The sequence below is a fragment of the Aegilops tauschii genome, chromosome 7 (genome assembly GCF_002575655.3).
Source record: "Aegilops tauschii subsp. strangulata cultivar AL8/78 chromosome 7, Aet v6.0, whole genome shotgun sequence".
Taxonomy (NCBI): Eukaryota; Viridiplantae; Streptophyta; class Magnoliopsida; order Poales; family Poaceae; genus Aegilops; species Aegilops tauschii.
The window spans coordinates 109,740,689-109,751,937 of record NC_053041.3 but is presented as its reverse complement, the minus strand read 5'-3'; the positions used below and the strand labels follow the sequence as shown (position 1 = coordinate 109,751,937).

General features: G+C 47.7%; 1 pseudogene; it reads left to right on the top strand.

Annotated features, from left to right (window-relative positions):
- The first annotated feature begins 518 nt into the window (after window positions 1-518).
- Window positions 519-7,758, top strand: LOC109744662 (glutamate receptor 2.8-like; annotated as a pseudogene).
- The last annotated feature ends 3,491 nt before the right edge of the window (window positions 7,759-11,249 follow it).

Sequence of the window (11,249 nt, the reverse complement as noted above, 5' to 3'; positions counted from 1 at the left end):
CAGCTAGCGGCAAAGCCTCCTTAGCTCTCGCCCACAAGGTACTCTTTCTCGTGACTCCACTGGCTGGATAGTGGGCACAGAGCGGCAGAGCAAAATTTTCTTTCAAGTTATTTTTGTATGTATGGAAGTTAGGAAAGCAGAAAGGATTTGTTATGCGGATGGACGGCATACCTCTAAAATATAGTCCCTCACTTTGATGATGCTGATAATCCCTTACTCTGATGTAAAACTACAACGTATAGTGTAAATCAAAGTTTTAAATAGCCGGCTATAGCCTCATTATAGCGGTTTGAGCAGTGTGCCGCTAAATGATCAGCTAATAAGATTCATGTACAATTGTGCGATAAGGTTATGTAATAGCCAGCTATAGCTAGCTGATTTGGAGGACCACTACTATCTGACATAGCCTGCTATTTAAAACAATTGCGTCAATACTTAAATGAACAATGCAACAATATATAAGCCTATTTGCTTGCTTAATTGTTCCAAGATCATGCTATTTCCTTGGCTAATTCTCTATGATTTTGGCAGCCGAGGACCTGACCAAGAATTGGCAAGTGCAAGCCATCATATGGGGCCCTGCGACACTAACCAAAGCAGATCATCTCACACACTTGGCCGTCGCCGCAACCAAGTCCCGGTTCTCTCCTTTCCCAACATTTCTCCAACATCGTGTGCCTTCTGGCTGGAAGATACCGTAACAGTTCCTGGGGGCTATGCCAAGTTTGGCTTTACACTTGGAAATGATAGTATAACCTTTCCTAATCCAGAAACTGATAGAAGATACAGAAGAAAACTAGGTGCAAGCAATAGTTGGGGAGGTAAGGGGCTGAAGATTGTTGTGCCACCGAAAAAAGGTTTTCAAGATTTGGTGAATGTTACTGATCCTAATTCCAAGAAACCACATGTCACTGGCTACAACATTGATATCTTCGAGGCTGCTATGAGGAATTTACGTCCTCTCCCGTGCTATGAATATTTTGTCTTCAATGGTACTTATGATGAGCTAGTTGGCAACGTGTCTTTGGGGGTAAGGCTTACTCTGACCCACTTGCATCTCATTTTTCACATATATTGATTAATTACCTAAATACCTTTTAATCTCTGCTAAATTTCTAGTGGATAAACAGGTCTATGATGGTGCAGTAGGTGATGTGACCATAACGGCTGAACGAGCCACCAACACCGACTTTACAATGCCATACACACAGTCTGGTGTGCCTATGCTTGTGCTTGCCGTGGATGAACCCTATAGAATCAGTTGGACATTTGTCAAGTCACTAAATGGGGAGCTTTGGCTTGCAACCATGGTCTTTTTCCTCTATACTGGCTTTGTCGTGTGGATGATTGCACTACCCAGAAATCAAGAGTACCAAGGATCAAATTTGAGACAGTGTAGCACAGCCCTCTACTTCGTTTTCTCCACTTTGACATTTTCTCATGGTCAGCACTTCAAGCTTAAACTTCCTGGCAATATTTGATGCATTATAGTAAGTATTTTAATTGACCACAGTTATAAGATTAAAATCTATTGGTTATTTCATGCGCAGGTCATACTATTAGAAGCCCCTTGTCAAAAATTGTTCTGGTGATATGGTGTTTTGTGGTGCTGGTGTTGCTGCTGTCAAGTTTGTTCAGTTTTATCATGTAGGTTTTCTGTTTCAACTGAAGTCTGGTGCACGTAAACATGTTCTGTACATGTACGTGCCCATTAGTCTGTATTTTCATCTTGTACGTAGAAGAATAAAAGAACCTGATATGTGCTGCGTTCACGTGGGGTGCGTCTAGTAGAAGGACCAGGCCGTGATCTCAATCATGGGATGGCACGATGGAAGTGGATCATGGCTTAGGATTCGGTCCAAGTTTGTTAGTCTATTTCCTAATGGAATAAAAGGAAAGAACGGAAAAGACGCAGGTTAAGCGCGTCGCAAAACTGCTCTTCCCACCGGGTGTTCGTGTGTGCCTCTCTCGCGTGCGTGCGTGTGTTTGTCGTCGTCGTTGTGTGATCCGGCCTGAGAACCAACAATTGGTATACAGAGCTTGGTCGCGAGGTTTGGTGGCGATACGGCGGCGGTGATTGGAAGCGCAGCAGTGGCGGCGGCGTGAAGGAGATGGCGGAGAAGGACGCGGCCAAGGATCTCTCGGGCGGCGCAAAGTATCAGCCGCCCAAGAAGCGCGCCGGCGGCGATGGCAGCTCAGAGGAGGGCGGTTCCATCATGGTGCATCCGGTGCAGAGGGCCACAAACGTTCCTGTCCAGTACCCGCAGCTGGCGGAGTCCAACTATCAGTTGTGGGCGACGAAGATGAAGATCATCATGCGCCCGATGGGCGTGTGGTCGGCGGTCGAGGGTGACGCCGAGTTCGACGAGGAGAAGGATCAAGGTGCGATGGCGGCGATCTCACAATCTGTCCCTGACGATGTCATGATGATCCTTGCCGAGTACGAGACCGCGCGTGAGGCGTGGGCTGCAATCCGCACGATGCGGGTCGGAGAAGACCGCGTGGTGCAAGCGCGGATCCAGTCGCTGCTGCGGCGACTTGATCGGTTGACTATGGCAGATGGGGAGGACGTGTCGTCGTTCTCTCGACGCCTTACCACCCTGGTGGGCGAGATCAGGTCTCTGGGAGAGAAGGTAACAGAGAGGACAGTTGTTCAGAGGTTGTTCGCAGCGATGCGGAGGCGTTTCTCGCAGATCATCGGCACTATTGAGCAGTGGGCGGACATGAGCAAGATGACGGTAGTTGAGGCTGTGGGTCGTCTGCGTACGTTTGAGGAAAATGAGTCTGACCGCTATGATGGTCGCGGCGGCAAGGATGATCAGCTGTTGCTTATGACCAAGGCCCTTGAGTCCTTTTTCCAGAAGAAGAAAGGCAGTCCCGGCGCCGGCGGAAGCGGCAGTACGGGGAAGCCGAACCAGGGTCAATGTCCTGGAAACAGTGCCGCCGGCGGTAGCGGTAGTGGTGGCGGAAAGAAGGGCAACAACAACGGTGGCAAGCAAAAGAAACACCGTAAGTTCGACATCACCAAGGTGAAGTGTTGGAACTGTGAGAAGATGGGGCATTTTTCTTCAGATTGTCCTGAGCCCAAGAGAGAGCGAGCTCACCTTGCTGCTAATGATGAAGAGGATGAGCCCGGGCTACTGATGGCCGAAGTGTGTGACTTGGTCATCGCCTCTGATAAGGGTGGCGAGCAGGTCCTGTTGAATGAAGAGAGGGTGATCCCGAAGCTGACCGGTGAACAAAATCTGAGTTGGTACTTGGATACTGGAGCTAGTAACCATATGACTAGGTCCATCAGCAAGTTTGCGGAGCTGGATGAATCTATGAAAGGTACTGTACGTTTTGGTGATGGTTCCAAAGTTGAAATTTGTGGGAGAGGTTCAGTACTAATGGAAACTCAGAGCGGAGAGCACCGTGTCCTAACCGAGGTTTATTATATTCCTCGGCTGAAAAGCAACATCATTAGTTTGGGTCAGCTAGATGAGATAGGCTGCAAGTACTCGGCTGAAGATGGAGTCATGGTGGTACTGGATCAGCAGAGAAAATTGTTTGCAAGAGTTAAACGTGCAAATAACAGATTATACATTCTTGACATACAGCCGGCACAACCGGTTTGTTTGCTCTCTCGTCAAGATGATGAGGCATGGCGATGGCACGCTCGATAGGGTCATGTAAATTTTCATGCACTGAAAAAGATGGGAAGAGAAGGTATGGTAAAGGGCCTACCAATGCTCGATCAGGTTCATCAAGTATGTGATGGTTGTATGCTAGGGAAGCAACACCGAAACCCTTTTCCCCGTCAAGCTCATTTTCGTGCAGAGGATAAATTGCAGCTGGTGCATGGTGACTTGTGCGGCCCAATCACTCCAGCAACACCGAGAGGAAAGAGGTATTTTCTGTTAATTGTAGACGACATGTCTCGTTTCATGTGGATTGTATTGTTGAGGTCAAAGGACGAAGCTTTTGCTGCTGTTCAGAAGTTTCAGGCCGCATCCGAGTTGGAATCAGGTTGCAAGCTGAAGGTTTTGAGGACTGGTCGTGGGGGTGAGTTCACCTCAAATCAGTTCGTTGAATACTGTGAGGAATTGGGTGTAAACCACCACTTGACAGCGCCATATTCCCCGCAGCAAAATGGTGTAGTGGAGCGTCGAAATCAAACAGTGGTAGGTATGACCAGGAGCTTGCTAAAAAGTATGAAGGTACCGGCCAAATTTTGGGGTGAAGCGGCTACAACAGCAGTGTATTTGTTAAACCGTGCTACCACAAAGAGTGTTAGTGGTGTGACTCCATACGAAGCATGGTACAGGAAGAAGCCAAGTGTTGAGCACCTATGCAATGGTGTTCATTGGTTATGAAGCAAAATCCAAGGCGTACCGCCTGTATGATTCAGAAACTCAAAAGCTACATGTGTCAAGAGACGTCGTGTTTGATGAGCAAAGGCAGTGGGATTGGTCGAGCAAAGGGGCAGAGCAGCAGGCGAATGAAGCCGCGTGGAGCACCTTCTCAATTGGACTAGACAGTGAAACTCCTGCCGTGGCAACAGAATCATCAGGGAAAAACATAGCCGTGGCAGCAGGAACTCCAGTCAGAACCACTGCCGTGGTAGCAGAAACTCCAGCAAGAACCCCTGCCATGGCAGCGAAATCTCCTGTTTTTGAGACTCCTTCGCCAACACTTCCTGGACTTGGTTCCATTGGGTCGCAGGACATTACCAGCACCTCAAGCTCGTCCGTGGGACCCCAAGGGAAGCGGTTTTTGGAAGAAATATATGATGAAACCAAGGAGATGCAGCTTGAGTACTCCGGGCTGTGTTTGATGGGTATGGAGGAGCCGACGACATTCCAGGAAGCTGAGAAAAAGGCATGTTGGCAGCAAGCTATGAAAGAGGAGCTCGAGTCCATTGAGAGCAATCAGACTTGGCAACTTGTGAAGCTTCCACGAGGTCAGACAGAAATTGGTCTCAAATGGGTGTTCAAGTTGAAGAAAGACACCGAAGGAAATGTGGTAAAGCACAAAGCAAGGTTAGTAGCAAAGGGATATGTGCAAAGGCAAGGCATAGACTTTGATGAAGTATTTGCTCCTGTTGCACGGGTAGAAACCGTGCGTCTCCTAATCGCATTGGCAGCTCATATGGATTGGTAAATCCATCACATGGATGTGAAATCCGCTTTCTTGAATGGAGAACTTAAAGAGGAGGTTTATGTGTCACAACCTCCTGGTTTTGATGTCAAGGGAGAAGAGAACAAGGTCTACAAGCTGCACAAAGCCCTCTATGGTCTGCACCAAGTCCCTCGTGCTTGGAATGCAAAGTTGGATGCTACTCTCCAAGCTTTGGGTTTTGAAAAATGTCCAACCGAGCATGCTGTTTACAAGAAGTCAGAAGGTAATTCAGGTCTCCTTGTTGGTGTTTATGTTGAAGATTTGATCATTACCGGAGGCAGCAAGACTGAGATAGAAGCATTCAAGTCACAAATGAAGAAAGAATTCAAGATGAGTGACCTCGGTTTGTTGAGTTTTTACCTTGGGATTGAAGTGAAACAAGGCCCTAATGGTACAACTCTCTCTCAATCTGCTTATGCTCGGAAAATTTTGAAGAAGTGCCAAATGGAAAATTGCAACCCCTCTCCGACACCGATGGAACAACGACTGAAGATAAGAAAAGTAAGTGATGCTCCACTCGTTGGTTCCACATATTATCGCAGCATTGTTGGTAGTCTGCGATACCTTGTGCATACACGGCCAGATATATGTTATGCAGTTGGCGTAGTAAGCCGTTTCATGGAGAGACCCACGTCGGAGCACATGGCAGCGGTGAGGCACATTCTCAGGTATGTGCGAGGTACTTTGGACTTGGGCTGTATGTACAAGAAGGGTGGAAATGGAAAACTGATTGGGTACAGGGATAGTGATCATGCCGGAGACTTGGATACTAGGAAAAGTACTTCTGGTGTGTTGTTCTATCTTGGTGAAAACCTGGTCAGCTGGTCCTCACAGAAGCAAAAGATTGTGACCCTTTCTTCATGTGAGGCTGAGTATGTTGCTGCTACGGCAGCGACATGTCAAGGTATTTGGTTGGCAAGGCTGCTCGCGAACCTGTTGGGAAGAGAGACAGATAAGGTGCTGCTGAAGGTTGATAATAAGTCAGCGATCTCACTCAGCAAAAATCCGGTCTTTCACGATAGAAGCAAACACATTGATTTGAGATATCATTTTGTGAGAGAGAAGGTGGAGACTGGTGACATTGATATTGAGCATGTGCGAACTGATGATCAGCTGGCCGACATCTTAACTAAGTCATTGGGGCGAGTGAAGTTTCAGGAGATGAGGAAGAAGGCTGGGGTCACGGCAGTGAGCAACATGAAGCAAACTTGAGGGAGAGAATGTTGCTGCTGTCAAGTTTGTTCAGTTTTATCATGTAGGTTTTCTGTTTCAACTGAAGTCTGGTGCACGTAAACATGTTCTGTACCTGTACGTGCCCATTAGTCTGTATTTTCATCTTGTACGTAGCAGAATAAAAGAACCTGACATGTGCTGCGTTCACGTGGGGTGCGTCTAGTAGAAGGACCAGGCCGTGATCTCAATCGTGGGATGGCACGATGGAAGTGGATCGTGGCTTAGGATTCGGTCCAAGTTTGTTAGTCTGTTTCCTAATGGAATAAAAGGAAAGAACGGAAAAGACGCAGGTTAAGCGCATCGCAAAACTGCTCTTCCCACCGGGTGTTCGTGTGTGCCTCTCTCGCGTGCGTGCGTGTGTTCGTCATCGTCGTTGTGTGATCCGGCCTGAGAACCAACAGCTGGTTCTTGTCCAGAGCTACACTGCAAGCTTGTCATCCATTCTAACTATGAAGAGGCTCCGTCCTTCGGTGACAGATTTTGAGACGCTCCAGAAAAGTGGTGACTTTGTAGGATACCGAGATGAATCATTTGTGCGGTCCTTCTTGATTAATCATACCATCAATGAAAACAAGTTAGGGAACTACACGACGAAAGAACAATATGCCGAAGCTTTTAAGAAGGGATCCAAGAATGGAGGGGTATCAGCTATCGTTGATGAGATCCCCTATTTAACTTCGTTCCTCTCTGAGAGTCGGTACAAAAATGATTTTAGAATGCTCGGGTGCATATACAAGACTCCTGGATTTGGTTTTGTAAGCAACTCAAACTAATGCCTTATATATTCCTGATTTGTTCTTGCAGCGCTATGATGCAATCTAGATACAAATTAAGTTGCTGACATCGTATTCTTATGTTCAGGCGTTCCATCTAGATTCTGCGCTAGTGCATAATCTTTCGACTGCCATCCTGAACCTATTAGGAGGGGGTGAGGGCTCACAAATCGAAAGGAAATGGTTCGGACCAGCTTCACCTCCGATGGGTGCTAGCATGGTCCCTAACATGGACTCCGCCCCTCTCACTCCCCAAAGTTTCTCTGGTCTCTTTGTCATCACGGGATCCATTTCAACTCTCATGCTGCTGATAAGCATTATGAGGTTGATTTATGCCAAATGCACTGAGTTGAGAAAGGCTGATGTGGAAAGTGTCAGCTACAGTGGCACCCGTCTGTTGTAGAATGGCATAGGTGGCAACCCCAGCCCTGATCAACAGCCTTCCCATGAAGCTAGCAATAATAATTCCGGGGGTGTCCATATGAGAGGCCAAAACGCTGAGGACGCAAAGCCTGACCCAGTGCAGCAGAATGGCATGCATGGTGGCTCTGTCCCTGCTGGGCACATTCAGATTGAGATGCGCAATGTCTAAGGTGAAGGGAAGCCCTAGATGCTCATGAGTACTTCCCTCGTCATTGAAGTGATGCTGCATTCCATACCTTGGAGGCTTGGACCATATAGGACTAGTTTTATTCTCTCTTCTGCGCTCTCTTGGAAAGAAGAGGTAGATGTTCAGTGTGCATATTCTCTTTAGAACAATACTTATGTTTTCAAAGTAGTACCGATGTACTAGAAGTTCTATAATTTCATTTGTAAATAGATGGTGATTTAGACAGGTATAGCTCCCAACATTTGTAAATAACAATATAATGGTACTATTTCCATTTTACAAATCTACATGTTTGAAGTTGGAGAAGTCCATGCTTTCTAGAATGTCGCCCATAATCTGAACGGAGGCAGTATTACATATGTAGTGTACTACCTACGTCCTGGTTTATTGGTCCCCTTCATATTTTATGCTAACTTTGATCTTAAATTTAAACAAAATGTTAGTGCTTGTCATAAAAAATAATATCATGGGAAACTATATTTAAATACAAATTCAAATATATAATTTTTATGACATGCATTAATATTTTGTTAGTTAAATCTCTGATAAAAAATTGACATAAAATACGAAGGGGATCCATAAACCAGGATGGAGATAGTATGACTTTACATGTGTGCTTTAGCCTACCAGGAGAATGGTAAGAATGAGTCAGGCCAAGTGCCGGCATAACACTTGTAGATTGACACGGCCACTGTCCGAGACTAATCTGCTAGGGGGCAGGAGGCTTCTGTTGCCATGCTTGCATTGTCTTCTCGAAGCACCGATGTACTGGTTCTCCAGCTCCTTTATAGACAGTTGATGGTTCAGACAACACATAATCTCCAACATATACATGGTCTTAGTGAAGAAAATCTCAACTTTCAGATGAACATATCAGTACTGAATTTGTCGAGAGAATTTTTTTTAACGGCACACTGCTTTCATTTAATCAATGGTAATTGTTTTTCTTTAATAATATCTGTCAAAGTTAGAGAGCTATGAGTGCATAACTGCCTGCCAGGAGAACGCTAAGCTTGGTTCTTTAATTAGCAGCATGGCTGATCTGGGAACGGATGTCTGTATGTTGAAATACTAGCACCAATGCATCACCATGATGTCACATTAACAGTTCTTAATTGTTACACAGTTTCAAGCTATCTTAGCTCAGCTTGCTTGTCAAGTTGTTTTTTCTTGAAAAAAATATATATGTACCCTCATTGAGTCATTTGCCCCCGCGATAGACAGGGACAGTTGCAATGAGATGAAGAGAGTACGTCGATTGCTCATCGATGCTCCAATTTAGTTATCTTGCATCCGCTAGATTTTCTGACGAACTCGTATCTTCGTGGGTATCTTTCAGTGAATTTTTGGATCATTCTTGGCTAGGTACCTTTCAAAGTCAAGCTTGTTTAGGCCTTTCGTTCTTACCAGAATATTGTCAGTGAAACAGTCCGCAGACAGCCACAGCCGCCTGCGGGAGGAATTGGCTGGCCAGGATTTCCGCCAAGACCGTGCTGATTACGATTGTTCAATGTTGATAAAATGAAATGTGGCGGCTAAAGATCGAAGATGGTATTATAGCTCAAGCGGCTCATTGGCTTGAATTTTTGTCAGGTTTTTACACAGACGAGGACTGCGCGTACTGCAGTCCAGCGGAGCAAAACTGCTGTTACAGGCTGCGGCTGAAGTCTTCAAAGTCAAAGCAAAGCAGCACGTTTTTTTTTTCGAGACGAGGCGAGGAGTTCAACGGAAGAGACGGTCCACTCCAGAGATGAGTAGATGACAGCAACAGGGAGCCTGACCCGACGACATCTTTGTCTCCTCGACGATGACTCTTAACACGGTATACAAAACCCCGCCGGTCCAAGGATTCCGCAGCGCCCGGTGATGGGTGTTTCAGCGCTCGCGCTCCCTGCTTCAGCGGCGGTCTTCTCCCTGCTCCTCCTTTCGAACGCCGGAGGGTCGCCGCCGTCTGGGCCAGTGGCCGTGGGCGCGCTGCTGGACCTGACGAGCGACGTGGGGAGGCAGAGCCTCACCTGCATATCCATGGCGCTGGAGGACTTCCACGCGGCGCACGCCGGCTCCGGCGCCGCGCGGGTCGAGCTGCGCGTCCGGGACTCGCGTGGAGATGTAGTCGCGGCGGCGAACGCCGGTAAACCTAACACATTGCAAATGCTTCTTCACGCTGACCATTCGGTCATTGTCAACTGATAGTATTTCTGAAAATCCCATGCTCCTACTTTCATTGCAGCACCAATCTCAACTTCTATAAAAGTCAACGGGACCGTCGGTCCCTTCGTATCCAGTGCTAGTAAAACGGCTTGGATTATCACGTGGTGGGGGAGGGGGTGGTTTCACACACAATATATTACTCCCTCCGTCCCACAATGTAAGACGCTTTTTAACACTACACTACTATCAAAAAACGTCTTACATTATAGAACAGAGGGAGTAGTTTTTTTCAGAAATATTAGTTAGGACCTAGAGCATCTACAGCCCAAGACATCAAATCTGACCCCTCAAACACCCACGGACGTGTCTGGGCACGTCCACGGGCACTCCTCATTTAGGTGCGTTCACACCCGCGTATATCAAATTCGCCCCCTCGTATACATGCAACACATACACGTTCACAAATAAACCTATGTAGATCAATGAACTAGCACGAATTAAAACGGCCATAATTGTAGCATAAACGATCATCGGATAACCAAAGGATACAGTTTTAATCGAACAATACCCTAAACCTATGATAAAAAAACTTAACTGAACGGGGAAGGGCGGAGAAAATCACCATTTCCTCGCCGCCCCCTTCCCCTTGTGGTCGGCGGTGCTGCTTTGGCCTTTGGTGTACGTGTCGGCCGCCGGAGGGTCATCGTCATCGTTGTTGGAGCTTGAGCCGCGTGACGTGTCTGGGCAAGCCTCCGAAGCAAGTGTTCCTGCTCCTTGGCGTGCCTCCTTGCCTTCACTGACGCCTCGTGCTCCGACAGCCCTATAGCGAGCCGGAGCGCTTTGGCGTTCTTCCGCCGCAGCCACCGCACATCCGTCTCCGCCGTTGTCAGGGGGCGCTGGAGGACGGCTGCAATGAGCGCGTCCTCAGGATTGACGGGCGCGCGCGCAAGTGCCCGCCGCCTCGTCCGCCACCATGGCCTCCCTCGTGCGTTGCCACTCACACGGTGTGGCTCGTGCCTCCATGAGATGCCTCCGCTATTGCTGCCCTGATCTAGACGGGAGTGGCGCAAAGCAATGCGGAGAGCGATCGCGTCGACGTCGCTCTCGTCGCCATTGGAGCCGGAACTGCTCTGGTCGTCCGCCATGGATCGGATTGGCAAGAGGAGAGGACGGATTGGGAGGAGGAGAGGACGGAGAGATACGAGTGGACTGGGGTCTAGGGTTCATCGGAGAGGATATATGTGAGGTCAGGGTGGGCCGGGCTAACGTGGCGGGTCTCCTCATCATATTATATCGTCCGCCTGTGTACTTTGATGGGTTGC